Genomic DNA, 19,542 nt, shown 5'->3' with positions numbered 1-19,542 from the left:
TCCATCACTCACTCCTCCTGGGAGCAGCCCTGGGAGGCTGGGCTGGACGGAGGCCGTGTCCCCGGCCCCAAGAGCCCCCGCTGGGCAGAGAGAAGTGACCGAACTCACTGCATCCCCAGTCGCTGGGTTTGTCCACGCTGCTCTCCAGTGCCCTGGGGGGCGGCCAGGACTCGGCGGGTGCTGGGTGAGGGGATGATGCAGTGGCCGCTGGGCTCAGTGGGAGAGCCCCAGGCTTAGTGTCTGTGTGTCTGGGCTGCGGGTGGCCCTGGACACGTCTGAGCACCTCGGCCTCTGAGCCTCCATCCTGCCCTGTGGGCCATGGGCTGCGAGGCCTGGGGCACCCACAGCCCACACGGGTGAGCCTCTCAAGACCCCGGGAGCCGAGCCACAGAGCTGAGCCTTCTCCCGAGAACAGGCTCGGCCCGGCAATGACCCAGCCCCAGGACCCAGCCCCAGGACCCAGTGCCAGGACCCAGCGCCAGGACGCCTGCCTTTGCCACAAGAAACCAGCATCCTCCCCGTGCGGGGCCGCCAAGTCCCTGCGAGCAGGTCAGGGTCCTGAGGAGGCAGCTGATCAGGCTCCCCACACAAGGCCGGCCCCAGGGCTCCCAGCCCTGGACACGGGTCCGAGTGACCTAAAAGCTGGTCAAACGCAGATGCTGGGCCCTCCGCAGACCAATGTCATCAGAATGTCTGCAGCAGGGAGGTCTCACAGACAGGACGGAGAAGCCCTGGGTTAGAGGAGGTGTCTAATCAGCCTGAGCTAGGAGGAGCCACCTCCATTTCTCCGGAGGGCACATCTCTCCCTAAGTGTCTGGATTTAAAATATATATATATATATATATATATATATATATATATATATATATATATATATTTCATTTTTTTACAGAGAGGAAAGAAGAGAGAGGGATAGAGAGTTAGAAACATCCATGAGAGAGAAACATCCGTCAGCTGCCTCTTGCACACCCCCTACTGGGGATGTGCCCACAACCAAAGTACATGCCCTTGACCGGAATTGAACCCGGGACGGCTCAGTCCGCAGGCAGACGCTCTATCCACTGAGCCAAACCGGTTTCAGCAAGTGCCTGGATTTGAAGGTCCTTCTCGAAGGCTGTCCAAATTCCCCTAAGACCCGTCCGCTCTGGGCCTAGGACAGGGAGAGGGCCGGGGTGCTGGAGTTCCCTGAGGCGTTCACGTAATCATCCTAGCTCCTGCCCTGTATCGAGCAGCCTAAAACAAAGGGAAAGAAAGTGTTCAAGACAAAACACCAAAAGATTACCTGGGACTGTGGACACTGCAGACAGAAAAAGGTGCTTCTATAGAAAGGAACGTGGCTGAGTGGCCTGATCATAAATTCCTCTCTCGGCAGGTCCTGGTGGGTAGTCATGCCGCAGGCACCTAACTTTCCACTTTTATTGACTTGAGATAGAGAGAGAGGGAGATCCGTTTGTTGTTCCACTGATTTGTGCATTCATTGGTTGATTTTGGATGTGCCCTGATGGGGATCGAACCTGAAACCTTGGTGTATGGGGACGATGCTCCAGCCAACAGGGCTACCTGCTCAGGGCCTACCTTCTGTGAAAGGCGAAAGGTGTTAAGCCAGCCCTGTCCATTGTTCTCCTGCATCTAGGTTAACACAGCTTCCCGATGCCAGAAGTAATGCCCGTATAATGCTGCTAGCTCTCCTGTAATTCAGCCCCCGCCCTGCTTTCTCCCACCGCCACGCGCATAATTTCACGTGCATAAAAGGAGCTGCATCACTGTTATTAAACTGAGCATTTGAGATCTCCCTCCCCAGCCTATGCTGGCAGTTTGGCTCAAATGAACTCATAATAAAAATTCCCTTCCAAAAAAAAAAAAAAAAAATTCCCTTACCCCAATAACACAAAGATCCGCATAGAAATGGGAGGGTGGGGGCAAATTAGACACATCAGTACACCAATTTGAGGAGATCCCAAAAGCATCCAGAGAGAGATGGGGGGCGGGATGGGACGGAGGAGGGGTGTGGAGAGACCACATACGAAGGATCAGGAATCACGGTATCGCTGACGTGTTCAAAGCTCTTCAGAAGCTGGCAGGACATGGAGCGAAACCTTCAGCCTTCTGACGGAAATTACTTCAGTCCCTAATCAATCAAGTGTAGGGGTAAAGGAAGAGATTTAAAAAAAAAAAAAAATTCTCCCAGACATCCTTTCTCTAAAATTAGGAGGAATCAAGAGCTCAACTGAAGGATGTGTATGCATGCATATAAGCATAACCAATTGGATGCAAGACACTGGGAGGGGGTGAGGGCATGTGTGTGTGTGGGGAGGGGGGAGCGGGTAAGGGAGGCCAGGGAGGGTCAATTGGAAAAAAGGAGACATATGCCCTACTATTTGTAATACTTTAAACAATAAAAAAATAAAATTAAAATAAAATAGAAGAAATTAATCACGAAGAAGAAGAAGAAGAAGAAGAGAGAGAGAGAGAGAGAGAGAGAGGAGAGAGGAGGAGGAGGAGGAAGGAAGGAAGGAAGGAAGGAAGGAAGGAAGGAAGGAAGGAAGGAAGGAAGGAAGGAAGGAAGAAAGAAAGAAAAGAAAAGAAACAAGAAGACATGACATACAGGGACAGGGAGCCTGGGAGCGATGGTGTAATGGAGGCCGCCGAGGGGGAGGGCTTGGGGGCCAGAGGCAGTCAGTGCAGATTGGGAGTCGGGGGAGGGTTCGGGGTTCCGGGAGGGGCTGGCCTGGAAGAGCACACCACTGCAGGCATCCCAGGGGCGTGGCCATCTTCAGCCAGTTTGGTGACGAACTGGTGTTAGACCAAAGAAAACGGATCGAGTCCAACCAGGAGGCATCCCAGGGAAACCACGGGACCGGGGGTGGCTCCATGCTTATCCTATGTAAACAATATCGATTGAACAGAAGAGAGTGAGGCGGCTAGCCTGGGAGGGCGGGGGAGGGGCCTACGTGGGCGAACCCTCCCGCCTCTGAGAGAAAGGCGGGAGAGAAAGGCAGTGCTAAGCCTGAATCCGAGGAGAAAGCTGTGGCCTGGAGGCAGGGAGATAAGGTGGGAGAATGGAAGTGGTTGCCTCTGGGGGGCAGGAATCAGGGTGGAGACCTGAGGCGGGAGACGGTGTGTGTGTGTGTGTGTGTGTGTGTGTGTGTGTGTGTGGTGTGTGTGTGTGTGTGTGTGTTTTAAGAAGCCTTTTAATTTTGTTTGATTTTTGACACCATGTGCATGCATTTTAAAATATTTTATTCATTTTTTTACAGAGAGGAAGGGAGAGTACTAGAGAGAAACATGGATGAGAGAGAAACATCGATCAGCTGCCTCCTGCACACCCCCTACTAGGGATGTGCCCACAACCAAGGCACATGCCCTTGACCGGAATCGAACCTGGGACCTTTCAGTCTGCAGGCTGACACTCTATCTCCACTGAGCCAAACCGGTTTTGGCTGTGCATGCGTTTTAAAATGAATGTATGTATTTGAAGCCTGGCACTGGGCTTCCCACTGGAAACCCTGGGAGCTAGAAGGCCCCGGGGGCCATCAGTCGCCTTACAAGACCGAGGGGAAAGGATTTCCTGAGAGAACCAGGCCAGTCTGCGGGCGGAACACAAAAACTCTCAGCAATGCAAGCTCGCAGAAAGAAAAGACACTCTGGAAACACCGGTTCTCCTAGGACCTGAGAGCAGGAGGACTTCCTCCTCTCCCCCCCCCCACCCCCCCACCCCCACACACACACACACACGGTCCTTCACGTCCTTCCAGACTGGCCAGCGCACAGGTGCAGACCCCCCGGGGGCTGGGCTGGGCCAGAAGCTCTCAGAGGCCCCAGGCCCAGGGTGGAGAGCTCAGCCTGTGAGGGCCCAGGGCCAAAGGGGCAGATGAGATAAGGAATGCCTGCCAGGCTGACCAGACTGTCACTTAGGCCTGAGGCAAGTCAGATGGAGAAACTCAGATGGATACTTGACAAGCCTGCATTCACCCTGGGGCATAAGCAAAGGAAACTCCACAAGGAAAGAAGCGGCCATTGGCTACGGTGACTTTCAGAGTAACAGTCACACTGACGGGTTAGCTGAGGATGCTGAGGGCGGAGGTTGGGCAGTGGGCGGGCCCGAGATAGCTGAAGCCCATCTGCCACACCTGGAAGGCAATAAAATAGCCAGAATTGAAAAACCTAGTTATCTTATTGGGACAAGATGAGGCCCAAACCCGGGGAACAGGTTGTTCTGGGGAGCGGGGGAGGGGAGGGGTGGAGAAACAGGGGTCTATTTCCTCTCCTTCCGAACATTTGATTGAGTGTTCCAGTTTTTACCTCCGTGCATGCATTATTTTGTACCTCCCGGTGAGATAAGCGAGGAAGAGCCAGAGTGCTCCCAGACAGACAGACACCCCCAACCCGCCCTCCTCAGCGTCGCCCCAGCCCCCGGGGTGACTTCTGCCAGGCAGCGCCGGGTCAGCCCCATGTGCTCAGCCGGCCGTTTCCAGTTCTTCTGCGCTGCGTCCTCCTCCTGCCCTCCCGCAGGCCCCTGAGGAGGCGCAGGAGTTATCACTGATCGCCAGAGGCTGAGGTTCGCACGTGTATTTGGGGGTGCCTAAAGGGCCTCTCCCACGGGGGAGGCCCGGCCGCACAGGGGTGACGGCGGCTCAGAGCCCAGCACCACACACTGCCACCCTCCTTCCCCCAGTTAACAAAGCACACAGCAGGTACTCCGTGAAAGTAACTTCATCTTCCTTTCCTTTAGTGACAAAGCACAGCGTTTCCTTTCCCCGGCAAAACATTTACATTTTAACAGAAGCCTTGACGGGTTTGGCTCAGTGGTGGAGTGTCGGCCTGCGGACTGAAGGGTCCCAGGTTCGATTCCCATCAAGGGCATGTACCTTGGTTGCGGGTACATCCCCAGTAGGGGCTGTGCAGGAGGCAACTGGTCGATGACTCTCTCTCAGCGATGTTTCTAGCTCTCTATCCCTCTCCCTTCCTCTCTGTAAAAAATCAATATATATATATATATATATATATATATATATATATATTAACAAGAACGTGGGAGTTTTATTGTTTCATTTATTTATTTACTTATTTTAATATATTTTTATTGATTTTTCACAGAGAGGAAGGGAGAGGGATAGAGAGCTAGAAACATCGATGAGAGAGAAACATCAACCAGCTGCCTCTTGCATACCCCCTACCGGGGATGTGCCCACAACCAATGTATTGTACATGCCCTTGACCGGAATCGAACCTGGGACCCTTCAGTCCGCAGACCGACGCTCTACCACTGAGCCAAACTGGTTTCGGCAAAATATACATTTTAAAAAGAGAAGCTTCTGACTGAGAAGGGGCGGTGGTGGAGTCCAGGGCAGGGGGTCAGGCGGCAGCAGCGAGGAACCCTCGGCCTGCTCCTGGGGTCCCGTGGGGCAGCCCGGGAGGGAGCTGGTGCCGCCTGTGGTATGCCAGTCTCGTCCTCCTCCCCCGCTAGGCTGGCTGTCGTCATCGGGAATGTGAGCCTCCAAAAATCACCGAATTCCCCTGGGCTGAGCTCACCCCGCAGTCTCTCGCTAATAACGGAGAGGGGGTTTCCCTGGATGCATCCCTAAGGCTTAAGGCATCGCGGCTCTTGGAGCTGGCCTTACAGGGAGACCGACAAGCAAGGAAACGCAGAGTGCGGCTGCTCACGCCCCTGTGGAGTCAGGCGCACTCTTGCACACGCGCTGGAAGCATGTCATTACAATGAGGGAAGCCAGTGCTGGCGGGGCTGCGGGAAGCAGCTGGCTGACTCAGGAGGGAAGGATGCTCTGGTAGCTATGCAGTGAGGAGCCCCCTTCTGAGCTCAGCACACGCACCTCCTCCACCAGGAAGCCTTCCTAGACTCTGCCCCACCTACACCATCCATGCTTCCTCCCGGGGGTCCTCCCGCCTGGGGGTTCCAGTTACACCCTGGCCTCCTCTAGGAACGTCTTCTGGCCCCTTCCCCCTCCCCGAGCCAGTCCGTGAACGTGAGGACATTCATACATTCAGCCAGGGACCGCCCGAGCCCCGCCCCATGCCCCGCACTTTGTACCCGTGGTCTGTGGTCCTCATTCCCACCCTTAAGGTGGCCAGGATCCTGATTGGACAAACGGGGAAACTGAGGGTCAGACGGTCCGAGTCTGTCAGGCCCCACGCCTGGGCTCTCCCACCGCACAGAGCTGCCTCTCCAGGGACCCCGCTCTGGATGGGCTCTGGGGACCCCAGGACCCCGGGCTGTAAGCTGGGGGAGGGGGGGGGGCGGGGATAGGTAGGCGGACGGGGCCAGCACAGCCTAAGGGTGCCCTGATCCGGAGCCTGGGGCCGCGGGGAGCCTGCCGGGCTGGGGGGGGGGGGAGGATGGGGAGGAGAAGGCCTGCACACCTGTGCCTGGCAGGGGAGGCAGCCAGTGAGGAGGGGCGGTGTGTCCAGGACAAAGGAGACTCTGTGGCGAAGGCAGGAGGTGTGACAGGTACAGCGTGACTGGGAGCAGCTCTTTGTGCTGTTCTCGGATGGAGTGGAAATGTGGGCTGAGGGACGGGGGTCTCTGAGGGCGGCCAGCGGGCTCTGCCTGCAGCCCTGCCTCTGGGGTCAGTGTTGGGAGGGAGCCTGGGGGGAAGGGAGGGAGGCTTGGGGGGCTTGGTTCTCAGATGTGCTGCTGGCAACGCCCCAGGAGCCCGGCATTGCCAGGAACCGCCCGCAGGTGGAGGAGAAGTGCAGCCAGCCGGATGGAATGCAACGAGGGCGGCCAGGACAGCGTGCACCCAGGCGAAAGGTGAGGGTGGGCTTTTTCCTCCCAAATCGCCTTAAAAGCGCACGGCCTGAGGCTGAGCTGGGGAGACCTGCCCCGAAGGTCTCTGTAAACATCCTGTGGTCAGCAGCGATGGGTGTCCTGGAACCCTCACCCGCCGATGGCCAGGAGGGGGCGCCGCTGCGGGAACATTGTGGGATTTTTACAATGTATTTTTATTGATTTCAGAGAGGAAGAGAGAGAGAGAGAGAGAGAGGAGAGAGAGAGAGAGAGAGAGAGAGAGAGAGAGAGAGAGAGAGAGAGAGAGAGAGAGAGAGAGAGAGAGAGGGAGAGAGAAACATCAATGGGGAGAGAGAACCATTGATTGGCTGCCTCCTGCACACCTCCTGTTGGGGATCGAGCCCACAACCTGGGCATGTGCCCTTGACTGGAATTGAAGCCGGGACCCTTCAGTCTACAGGTCAATGCTCTATCCACTGAGCCAAACCGGCTAGGGTGGTATTGACTTTTTTAGAGAGAGAGAGGAAGGGAGAGGGAAACATCGACCTATCATTCCATTTGTCTATGCACCCATTGGTTGCTTCTTATGTGTGCCCTGACTGGGGATCAAACCCATAGCCTCGATGTATCGGGTTGATGATCTAACCCCATGGTCATCAAACTGCGGCTCTCCAGCCACATGCAGCTCTTTGGCCCCTTTGAGTGTGACTCTTTCACAAAATACCATGGCCTGAACAAGCCTATTTTGAAGAAGTGGCGTCAGAAGAAGTTTAAGTTTAAAAAACTTGGCTCTCAAAAGAAATTTCGATAGTTATATTGTTGATATTTGGCTCTGTGGACTAATGAGTTTGCTCTAACCAACTGAGCCGCCCGGCCAGGGCCCAGCTGTGGGAACGGGGGACTGCAGGATCGTGGGGTGCCGTGGCTCACCCTAAAAGCACACCTCAGTGTCGCAGGTCCCCTGCCTGTGGCTGCAGCTCAGGCTCTGTCCCCACAGAGCTGGCCAGGACTCCGTCACTGCCCGTGGGCCACCCGGAGGAGCTGTCACCTCCCAGCAGCCTCACTGGACTCCGCAGAAGAGGAAACTGAGGCACAGGGAAGTCTGATCCTCGGCCCAAGGTCCTGCCGCCAAGGTGTGCCCGTCTGCCTGGCAGAGTCCGGTCTGACCACGACGCCCAGCGGCCTCCTGTGGTGGCTACCGTCGTCACAGCAGGATGCTAATCGTCGTGATAATTATTATTATTACTGAGGGCGGTGCGCCAGCCCGCGGGTCTGTGGTGACTGTGTCATCGGGGGCCGGGGCCGGGCTGCTGCCCAGAATCTGGCAGGTCCCATCCCGGCCGCCCCAGGACTGGGCTGAAGCCGGGGGGCCCCATCGGGCGGCCTGGCCTGGGAGCCGGGGTCTGTGGGCGGGGTGGGGCCTCCCCCGACCCTCCATCCAGAACCGCCAGCCCATTTCTCCCGGCTGCATGTGGTGATGAGGCCAATGCGAACGGATACGGTGAAAACCCAACCAGAGCTGCTGTGTGTGTGTGTGTGTGTGTGTGTGTGTGTTTAAATATATTCCTCTATTGATTTCAAGAGAAAGGGAGAAGAAGAGAAAGAGGGAAACATCAATGATGAGAATAGTTGATCTGCTGCCTCCAGCACACTCCCCTCTGGGGATGGAGCTTGCAACTCAGGCATGTGCCCTTGGCTGGAATCGAACCCGGGACCCTTCAGTCCGCAGGCCAATGCTCTGTCCACTGAGCCAAGCCAGACAGGGCCCAACCAGAGCTTTTATGGAGCAGAGCTCCCGCCCCAAGCTAAGGCCCTTAACCCAAAAGGCAGTGCGTTTGGTTCAGAGCATGAACCGAGCCCAGTCTGCCAGGACTTCCATCCTCCGTGTGTGATCTGGATGGACTTCCATCCTCGGTGTGTGAGTCTGGATGGACTGCCGTCCTCCGTGTGGGAGTCTGTGTGGCTGGAGGAGTGGCCTGGCCGGCGCTCCGCTCTCTCCGCAGGGCAGTGCAGAGCTCCAGGCCAGGCGGACAGAGGGCCCAGGTCCCGGGGCCTGCATCTGCCCCTCCGGTGGGCGCGGCTAAAGCGGGAGCTGCGTGTCCCCAGTGGAGGGGAAGCGGGCTCAGCAGACGGCTGGCCTCGGTGTGTGCACTGGGCGGCTGATGTGTCTGGACAGCCCTGTGGCCCCAGCGGCACTGGCTCTGGGTGGGAAGCCAGCCGGCCTTCTGGCCGGGGGAGGGGGTCCAGGTCCCTGTGTTTGTGATCCTACGGCCTCCTGGTTCCCACGGAGCTAAGAGGCCCGGGAGGAGCCTGCCAAACAGGTTCCCGGCTTCCCGGGCCTGTCAGGACGCCAGCTCCATCCGTCCTGCGTCCCGCCAGCCGCCAGCCGGGATCAAGGGAGAGGTGGGCACTGCCCCAGACCACTCCCAGCCTCTGGGACGCGCCCGCCAGCTGCCCGGTGTTGGGCTGGGAGGCCATGCCTGCAGCCTCAGGCTTGGGGACCAGGTGGCCGTGGCTTGGCTCGCAGAGCTGGCCCCGGGGGCTCCCCCAGGGCCGGGGCCCGGCCTGCAGGCTGCCTGGAAGGGGTAGCTTTGCAAACCCTGGGTTGAGAGGGTGGGGGCCGCCCAGACAGAGGCCCCTGCACAAACAAATGCAGGAGAGGAGGACCTGCAAGGTGCCTTTGGAGACAGGCAAGGACAGGGCAGAGGCCAGGAGGTCCCCAGGGACCAAGGTCCCCCAGGCGTGCTGCTGGGACAGACTGGGGCCGTGCAGAGGGCGGGGCAGGTGGGCCAGCTAGGCCGTGGCTGTGTGTGTAGGGCAGCCTCTTCCTCTCTGTTCTCTGAGTGAAAACAGCAAAGATTGCTTAAAAACGGCTGTTCTTTTCGGGAGAGGGGCTGTGGCCACAGTGACCGGAGGCTGGCAGGAGGACGGAGAGAGCCAGCCAGGGCTCCTGGACCGCCAAGAGGCCAGGCTCCAGCCCCGAGCTTCCCTCTCTCCTTTCCAGATTCCTCCTGTGGAGTCCTGTCACCTCCAGGCGTGGTATGGCCACCAGCAGCTCCATGGGGCCCCCTGGTGGCTGGAGAAGTCACTGTGGCTACAAGGGCAGGTGTGATCCTGGACATCCACTGTCCCAGGGCCTTTCTCAGGGGCCCAGGAGGCCAGCCAGGAGTCTCTGGACCCCAACATCCCTGTGAGGTGGGTGTCACACCCTCCCCCCGGTATAGATGGGGGCACCTGGAGGGGAACTTCCCGCATCATCAGGCTGCTGCCAAAGTCCATTGTCAGGGAAACAAGCAAGAAGCAGAACGTAAGTAAAAAATAACATGACGGCGGCCCTAGCCAGTTTGGCTCAGTGGATAGAGTGTCGGCCTGCAGACTGAAGGTCCCAGGATCAATTCTGGTCCAGGGCACATGCCCAGGTTGTGGGCTGGATCCCCAGTAGGGGGCGTGCAGGAGGCAGCCAATCAATGGTTCTCTCTCATCATTGCTGTTTTCATCTCTCTCTCCTTCTCCCTTCCTCTATGAAATATATATATATATATATATATATATATATATATATATATATATATATTTAAAATATATGACTGTGTACTTATTTAAAGATAAAGAGAATCTTGACCTAGTTGTGTGTCGAGGCTACAGGTTAGAATCGTGTGAATAGGTGAGATAAGAGGTCTTGTGAGAGTGAGTGAGTGGACCAGGCTTCGACTGCAGGACTTCTCAGAGCCTTTAGCGTGCATCTTGGGCTCTCCAGGAGGGGCTTGGAATGTGGTGTTACTCAAACTTACCTGCCTGTGGAACCCCATGTATCCCCAGCCCCTGACAAAGGCACCCAGAACCCACCCTCTACAGAACAGAGCAGGGGAAATGTCAGACGAGATCCTTTGGAATCGGAATCCCTGCAGGACAGCCGGGCCAACTGGGTGTGATGCAGATGAGGAAACTGAGGCTCAGGGAGGGATGTACTCAAGGTCAGGTTAGAAACCTTGTGCAGATCCGAACTTAGGACTGCTCAGCACCCTTTGGTCTATATACTGGTCCTTGGGCCGCTCAGAATAAGGAACAGGTTATTGATTCCTTGTGAACCCTGAGAAAGAGGACACCTGTGAAGAAGGGTTTCTGGCGGCTAACTGGCCTAGCAGCCATTTCCACACGGAGGCCTCTCACACAACCTGCACTCGGGCAGAAGCCAGCACCCGACTGCCTGCCTGCCCTGTGCGCCTGCCAGTGGAGCCAGCCCTTACAAAGCAGTTCCTGGAATTCTACAATATTTCAACTAATAGGACCGAAGCTTTCCTCACCCAATCAGAGCTGTATAGCTCTGACCAACCAGAGAGCCTCTACTCTGACCAATCAGCAGAGTGCCTTTTGGACCAATCAAACTTGGAGGATTTGGAGTCCTCGTTAGCATGAAGGCAGACCAATCAGGGACCAGGGATGGGGACTTCTGTCCATATAAGCCAGCTTTCCTGCCCCTTCCTTCCCCGCCCCCAGCACTGTGGTCGGCAAACTCCTTAGTCAATAGAGCCAAACATCAACAGTACAATAACGCCACTTCTTCAAAATAGACTCTCCCAGGCCATGGTATTTTGTGGAAGAGCCACATTCAAGGGGCTAAAGAGCCGCAAGTGGCTCGTGGGCCGCAGTTTGCCGACTACGGTCCTAGGAGCACACTTTACCTTTTCACCAAGGGCTGTGTTTCCCGGGTGGGGGTGAAACACAGACGCTGTCTCTCTGAAGCAAATAGCAGGGTGGAGCAGACCAGCGTATACTGGAGCAGACTGGCTCAGAGCAGAGAGGACCAACGCACATTGCAGCAGACCAGTGCACACCCCGGAGCAGCATGCCCCCTGTCCCACACCCCCCTTCTGACAGCAGCCAGCACTGCATCGGCTCTGAGCTCACCCAGGGTTACCATTCCCCTGCTGCCCCCGGCTATCTGCTGGCCTCGCCCGGGCCCAGGAGAGAAGCCGTGGCCCTGGAGAACTGGCTGGCAGCACCCCTTCTAGGAGCGGGCTGGAGGGTGGCTGGGCCATGGGCTGCTCTGTGCTCACAACTAAATGGGCTGATCTGTCAAAGCCACAGGGTGACAAGCAGATCACCAGCGGGATAAGAGCGAGTGGGAGCCCGGGGGCCACACGATGGTGGCAAGTAGGGGAGGAGGCAGAGGTGGCAGAGTCTGCTGCTGACTCCACCCGTGCCCTCACCCTCACGTGTCCTTCCCGGAGCCCTGGGCTCAAATCCTGACCCCAGTACAATTCCCTGTCATCAGCAACCCGTGCCTCAGTTTCCCTATCTGCACGTGGTAACTAAAGCAATAGAAATGCAGGCTGGTGCAGGCAGGAGGGGGAGGGAGGTCTTGGCTGCAGAACATCAGCAAACTGCCTGGCTGGCGTGGTTCGGTGGCTGAGCATCAACCTACAAACCAGGAGGTCACGGTTCGATTCCCAGTCAGGGCAGAGGCCCGGGTGGGTTGTGGGCTCCATCCCTAGTAGGAGGCATGCAAGAGGCAGCCGATCGATGATTCTCATCATTGATGTTTCTATCTCTCTCTCCCTCTCCCTTCCTCTCTGAACTTAATAAAATAAATAACTATATTTTGAAAAAAGAATATCAACTTGCCCTTGTGTTCTGTGAGGCCCGAGGAGACTCTAAGAAGAACTGGGAAGACTCGGAGGCCCGGGTGCAGTGGGGGCAGCGTCTGGGGGAAAAGCTCTCCTCGTTCCTGGTGCCAGGGCTGAGGCCTGACACCTCCCAGGTGCCATCTCACTGGGGTGGGGCCCGCCTGAGGTGACACACACAGGCACAGCAGCGGTGTTCAATAAACACTGTTTTTTCTTCTGCTTTTCCAAGTTTAAACTTAAAAACAGATGTTGTGAAAGAGACCAGCAGGTTGGCAGGCAGGCAGGCAGGTCCCCGGGGCAGTCGGAGCCGCCTTCGGTGGTTTGCGACAGCGGCTGCGAGTGGCGCTGTGGATGGCAGGTAAATGGAGGGACTGCCATGTTAGCGTGGCAGAACCCCGGGTCTGGGCTTGTGGGGAAAGAGAAGTCACGAAAGGAAGAGTGTGCAACCGAAGACGTTTATAGAGCTCAGGAACACAGAGGGCGGCCTTCTCTGTCCCTGTGGCGCCTGCGTGGGCTCACTGTGCAGGAGAGCTTCTGTCAGGAGCAGAGGAAAGGCCGGAGGCAGCAGCCTGCCCTGCCACCGCTCCATTTACTGAGCACCTGCTGCAGGCCAGGCGCTCCTTCACCGATGCCTACACCGAGGCACAGAGAGGGTACGTGTCCTGCCCAAGGTCACACAGCACGTTGCAGAGGCCTAACTCCATGGTCGGCAAACTGTGGCTCGCAAGCCACATGCGGCTCTTTGGCCCCTTGCGTGTGGCTCTTCCACAAAATACCACGGCCTGGGCGAGTCTCTGTTGAAGAAGTGGCGTTATAAGAAGTTTATGTTTAAAAAATGTGGCTCTCCAAAGAAATGTCAATCGTTGTGCTGCTGATATTTGGCTCTGTGGACTGATGAGTTTGCCGACCACTGGCCTAACTCAAACCTGGCGTTCTTGAAGACTAACCCACATCACCTGTGGCTCACAGTGGCTCATGTTTTAAGAATGATTTAAGACATCTGAAGCAAATCTGGTCAGATATTCACACCGGTAAAGCCTGGTGGTGTGTTCTCTGATATTCTTTCCTCTCTTCTTTATAATTTTGTGTCGGTGTGAAATATCCCCAAAAGCCCTGTGCTGGGCCCAGGCCCCTGGCCTCACCAGGAGCCACGTGGTACAGGTAGTCAGGCAGCCAGCGTGGCAGAGCGATGCCCGACTCACTGCTCCGTATTCAAGAGACACCCCCAGCATGTTGTCTTGCTGGGTCTGAGTGGCCAGAGGAGGCCTGAACCCTGGGGAGGGAGGATTAGCCACCACCTGGGCTGCTCCCCTCAAGTCAGGGATGGGGCGGGGGGGAGGAGGGGGGTGGCCCAGTGGACAAACAGGCCGTCCATGGCCCTCCTTCCTTGTGGTTCCGGAGAAGGAACCAATGCCCGTGTGACTGGCGGAGGTCTGGTCTGCAGCGGCCGATGCCTGGCTGCCCGCACTGAGCTGGTCTGGCTGAAAGAGGTTTGGGTGTTCGCTGGCCTGTGTGGCTGGCTCTGGCAGCGCCGGCCCACTGGGCTCCCGGGAATGCGGGCAGTGCCCCTGGGCCCTCAGGCAGCCCTCAGGGCCAACGGGCTGGCACCCAGAGCAGCCAGGCCCGGCCGCCCCTCTCTCCCACCCGCACTCAGGGGGCAGGGGACCTGGGGCTGAGGAAGGAGGAGGGTTCTGCGTGGGGTCGCAGAGGGGAGGCCGCCGCAGGGCTGGGGTCCCCCTGGTGCCAGGCGGAGCCCGAATGGGAGAGAAGGCAGCTCTGTGGGCCCTGACTCATCTGCTGACGTCACAAAGCCAGTGTTTGGGGAAGGAACTCTGAGGTTTTCTCTGTCGCAGGGCCAGCTGCCCAGGCGGTGCCCATCAGACAGGGCTTGAGGGCAACGGGCTCAACAGGCCAGCGAGGCACCTGATGCCAGGCGCGTCCTCCCCCAGCGCCCCGTGAATGTCCCCGGCTCTAAAAGGCATTTGGTGCCAGGACCAGTTTGGCTCAATGGATAGAGCGTCGGCTTGGGGATTGAAGGGCCCCGGGTTCGATTCCAGTCAAGGGCATGTACCTTGGTTGCGGGCATATCCCCAGTAGGGGGTGTGCAAGAGGCAGCTGATCGATGACTCTCTCTCATTGATGTTTCTAACTCTCTCTCTCCCTTCCTCTCTGTACAAAAATCAATAAAATATATTTAAAAAAAACAAAACAAAACACAGAAGGTCATCTAGCCTGTGCCTACCGGCTATGGCAGGAGCGCAGGCCTCATGGGGACAGGAAAGCCAGAGCATGTCACTAACTCACTCATCCTTTTGTGCTTATTGGTTCATACAAACAGCAGAACGTCTGGTGTGTGCCAGACACCCTACCCTGGGGGTTCAACAGCGGGAGCCCCGCCCTCTGGGAGGGACTAGGAGACCCTTTTCTGATTCTTATTACTGAAGTGGGATCTTTTCTGAAGTTAATGTAGCTACTCCTGTTGCTTTTGATTTGTGGTACAGTGGTATGTCTTTCTCCATCCCTCTATTTTTAAAAATATATATTTTATTGATTTTTTTTACAGAGAGGAAGAGAGAGGGATAGAGAATTAGAAACATCCACCAGCTGCCTCTTGCACACCCCCTACTGGGGATGTGCCCGCAACCAAGGTACATGTCCTTCTTGGCCAGAACTGAATCTGGGACCTTTCAGTCCGAAGGCCTACACTCTATCCACTGAGCCAAACTGGTTTCGGCTCCATCCCTCTATTTTTATCTACCTGGATTTTTGTATTTAAAGTGGGTTTCTTATAGACAACCTACAGTAGAGCCTTCTTCTTCTTCATCTTCTCCTCCTCCTCCTCCTCTTCTTCCTCCTCTTCTTCTCTTTCATTTTTTTTTAAATCAATCTTTATTGTTCATATTATTACAAAGGTTCCTCATTTCTTCCCCTCTCCACCAGGTTCCCACCCCACCCTCCGCCCCCTCCCCATCCCCCATTGTCCTCATCCATAGGTGCACAGTTTATGTTCAGTCTCTTCCTCCCTCCCTTTCCCCGATAGTAAATCCCTTTTCAGATAGTAAATCAGTTACTTAGCATTTTCTCATATCAATAATACCTCCACATGCCCAAAGATACACTTCACACAAAAGACATTTCCAAATAGGTCAACCAGCCTCATCCAGGCCCCATCCAAGGCACTCACAGATCAGCACCCCACGTTATACTAACTCAACACATCCAGATCTAAGCCTTCATCACTTGATTCAGCTGACCATCAAGTTCCCGCAAAAGTTTCCAGCCATGTCTGAGAGGCAGCCGTGGGGTAGGGGCAGGAGAGGAGCGAGCTGTTCCGGGCCTGGCTGCTCTGGGCCTGGCCTCTGTTGCTCTGGTTTGTTCCACAACCAGCTGCTCTGGGTCTGGTCACTGCCGCTCCCGACCTAGTTGCTCTGGACTTGGCTGCTGATGCTCCGAGCCTGGCCGCACCCGACCCAGCTGCTCTGGTCCTGGATGCTCCGGGCCCAGCCGCTCTGGGCCTGGTCGCTCCCAGCCTGGCAGCTGCTGCTCCGGGCCTGGCCGCTCCTTGCCTGGCAGCTGCTGCTCCGGGCCTGGCCGCACCAGACCCTGCTGCTCCGGGCCTGGCCGCTCCCAGCCTGGCAGCCGCTGCTCCAGGCCTGGCCACTCCCAGCCTGGCAGCCGCTGCTCCGGGCCTGGCCGCACCAGACCCGGCTGCTCCAGGCCTGGCCACCGCTGCTCCGGGCCTGGCCGCACCCGACCCGGCTGCTCTGGGCCCGGCTGCTCCGGGCCCCTCTTCTTCTCTTTCAGAGAGATAGAAACATCACTGAAAGATAGAAACATCAATGATGAGAGAGAATCATCAATATACACCCCTTACTGGAGATTGAGCCCCAAACCCAGGCATGTGTCCCCAAATGGATATTGAACCAGTGACCTCAACCAACTGAGCCACACCAGCCTGTCTTTGAAGAACTGGGAACATTTTTTTTGTAGGGCATCTCTGTGTCTGCTGCATGCCCGTTTTAGTTTTTCTGAGAAATTCTTTATTTCCCGTCACTGTGGAAGGACAATTGTGCCAGGTAGGGAAATCTATGTTGATGGCTTTTTCCCCCTTTCACCACTTAAACATTCGGCTCGCTCTCTTCCTGACTGGCTTCCCAGGATAAGTCTGCGGCCATTTCTGTCCTGTAGGTCAGCTGTTCTTAAATTCCTTATCTGTTGTTTTTTTTGTGTGTTTGTCATTAATTTTAGAAAATTCTTGGCTATTATTACTTCAAACACTTCTTCTGCTGCATTCTCTTTCTCGCTCTTTCTGGTTTTCCAACATATATTATACCATTTGAAATTGTCCTACAGTTCCTGGATGTTCTGATCTGTTGGATTTTTCAGAACATTTTTTTCCTCTTTGTATCTTAGTTTGGATAATTCTACTGACGTATCCCCAAGCTCACTGATTTCCCCCTGGAAATCCACTGGTGGCCTCATCAAAGGCATTTCACCTTTAAAAAAAAAATTTCTTTATTGATTAAGGTGTCACATATTTGTCCTCATCCCCCCATTCCCATCCCAAACCCCTCCCCACGTATGCCCCCACCCCCCTGTTGTCCGTGACCACTGGTTAGGCTCATATGCGTGCACCCAAGTCCTTTGGTTGATCTCTCCCCCTTACCCCCACCCTCTGCTACCTTCCCTCTGAGGTCCGACAGTCTGATCTATGCTTCCTTGTCTCTCTCCTTTTTTTTTTTTTTTTTTTTAAATATTTTTTTATTGATTTTTATAGAGCGAGGAAGGGAGAGGAAGAGAGAGAAACATCGAAGTGAGAGCAAAACACCAATGGGCTGCCTCCTGCATGCCTTCCTACCATGGATTGGACCAGCAACCGGGCATGTGCCCTGACCAGGAAGCGAACCGACGCCGTTCAGTGGCCGGGACGACGCCTCACCGACTGAGCCACCCGGGCCAGAGCCAGGCGTTCTTCCTTTCCGCGGGTGTTTTTGATTTCCACCATTTCTCTTACATTGTTTTCTTCAAGTTTCCACCCCTCTGCTGACACTGCCCGTCGTGCTAACTTTTTCCGTTAGGAAAAGAGCCCTGAGTGTATTAATCATAGCTATTTTAAACTCCCTGTCTGACAGTCCCAAATTCCGCGTCTTGCCCCGGTCTGGTTCTGATGTTTTCCTCTCCAGTTGGTGTCTCTTCTTATTACGTGGCCTGCCGTGCGACCTTTGCTGAAAGCCAGACACGACGTGCTGGGTCACAGGAACCGAGATGGGCCGGCTGTTTGTGTGAGGATGTCTGTTAGCCTGGCGTTTCATCTCTGCGGGAGCTGTAGGAGCCAGCGGCTGCCGATTCCTCTGGCGTCCTTGTTTCTGTCATCTTTTTTTTTTTTTCAATTCCCGAAGAACTCCTCCTCAGATGGTGTCTGGGAGCTTTGTAAACGTGGCCCTGTCATCCTGAAGGCTGATTGAGGTGGCAGTGAGGGGTGGGGAGGAGAAATGTTCTTAATCGTATATCCCTGGCTGTGACGGTCACTAGTGCCTCTTAGCCCACCCCTCCACCACCCTCTTTGGTAACACAGGAAGGTTGGAGGGGCGGGAGTTGGGGGAATGCCCGCACCCGGGGCAGGTAGCTTCTGGTAAATCAATTTTCCCTGGAGAGTGGGCCTTGGCTGAGAGGAACGATAGGAGTGCATTTCACAAGGACTACTTTCCCACGCCCCCTGTGAGAGCCGTGAGGGAGTTTGGGGGGATTCCTGGAGGTAAAAATCACAAAACTACGCTTCCTTCCTCTAGACCACATGTGTCAAACACAAGGCCCGCGGGTCAAATCCGTCCCGCCAGGCCTTGCAATGTGGCCCGCACCGCGCTGTCATCACTGCACTCCGCTGCGTTTCCATCACAATGACAGTTTATGACTGTTCAGTAAACCATTCGGCCCTCGATTTAGGCTGGATTTTAGATTTTGGCCCCTTCTCTGATTGAGTTCGACACCCCTACTCTAGACTGTGACCCCACCCCCCTTGGGTGTCTCAGTTTCATCCTAGTGCCCACTTGCCCCCAGCCATTCTTCAGCTTGTTGGTGTCAGTCATGCTACCAGTGTATGGCTCCAGCCCCTTCTCCTGGGGAACAGGTCATGGCTGAGACGGGATTTGCTTGTCCTCAGGTTTTTTTGGGGGGTGGGCCTCAGAACTCAGTTCTCCAACGGGCCTGATAAAAGGAGTTGGTTTTCAGCTTGTTAGCGTCTTTCTCACTGGCAGGACGGAGTACCGGCATCCGAGCCCCTTGCGTGTCAGGGCAGAAATGGAGAGCCTGGGCCCTCGAGCTCCAGCTCTGCCACGTGAGCCAGCCAGGCAGGCTGCGGGCCTCCCCTTGTGCTCCCTCAGCCGGATGATGGGACTGGGACCCAGAGGTGCAGCACAGGGCAGGACCCGGCCAGGGCTGCAGGGTGGAGGCGGGATGCCCCTGGGAGGGTTGCAGCCGTGGAAGGAGCAGGCCCAGCAGGCCCTTCTACAGGGGGATCTGCTGGCTCAAGAGGGGAGAAAGGAAGAAGCCTGGGGTGGGACCAAGGGTGGACTCTGGAGGCCACCCCCAGCCTAGGTTTCACTTCTACTTGTGATTCCCCGGGCAACAATACCTGTACTTTGCACCACAGCTTCTCCATATATACATATATTATAGTTTTTTTACAGAGAGGAAGGGAGAGTCAGAAACATTGATGAGAGAGAAACATCAATCAGCTGCCTCCTGCACACCCCCCACTAGGGATATGCCCACAACCAACGTACATGCCCTTGACCAGAATCGAACCTGGGACTCTTGAGTCCGCAGGCTGACGCTCTATCCACTGAGCCAAACCGGTTAGGGCTGCTTCCCCACTTTTAAGCGATTCTGTACGAATATCCAACCACTGGCTCCATTGCATCCCTACCCTGGCCCCATCAGAGGTGGTGATATAGAATTTTAAAAATATATATATATATATATTTTATTGATTTCAGAGAGGAAAAGAGAGGAAGGGAGAGACAGAACCATCACTGATAAGCCAGAATCATCAATTGGCTGCCTTCTGCATGCCCCCTACTGGGGACCGAGCCTGCAACCTGGGCATGTGCCCGGTGGGGAATCTGATCAGAATCCAACCATGACCTCCTGGTTTGCAGGTCAATGCTCAAC

Source organism: Pipistrellus kuhlii, unplaced genomic scaffold, assembly GCF_014108245.1.
Source record: "Pipistrellus kuhlii isolate mPipKuh1 unplaced genomic scaffold, mPipKuh1.p scaffold_m20_p_41, whole genome shotgun sequence".
Classification (NCBI taxonomy): Eukaryota; Metazoa; Chordata; class Mammalia; order Chiroptera; family Vespertilionidae; genus Pipistrellus; species Pipistrellus kuhlii.
The sequence above is the reverse complement of the archived record's forward strand: the minus strand, read 5'-3'. Positions refer to the sequence as shown.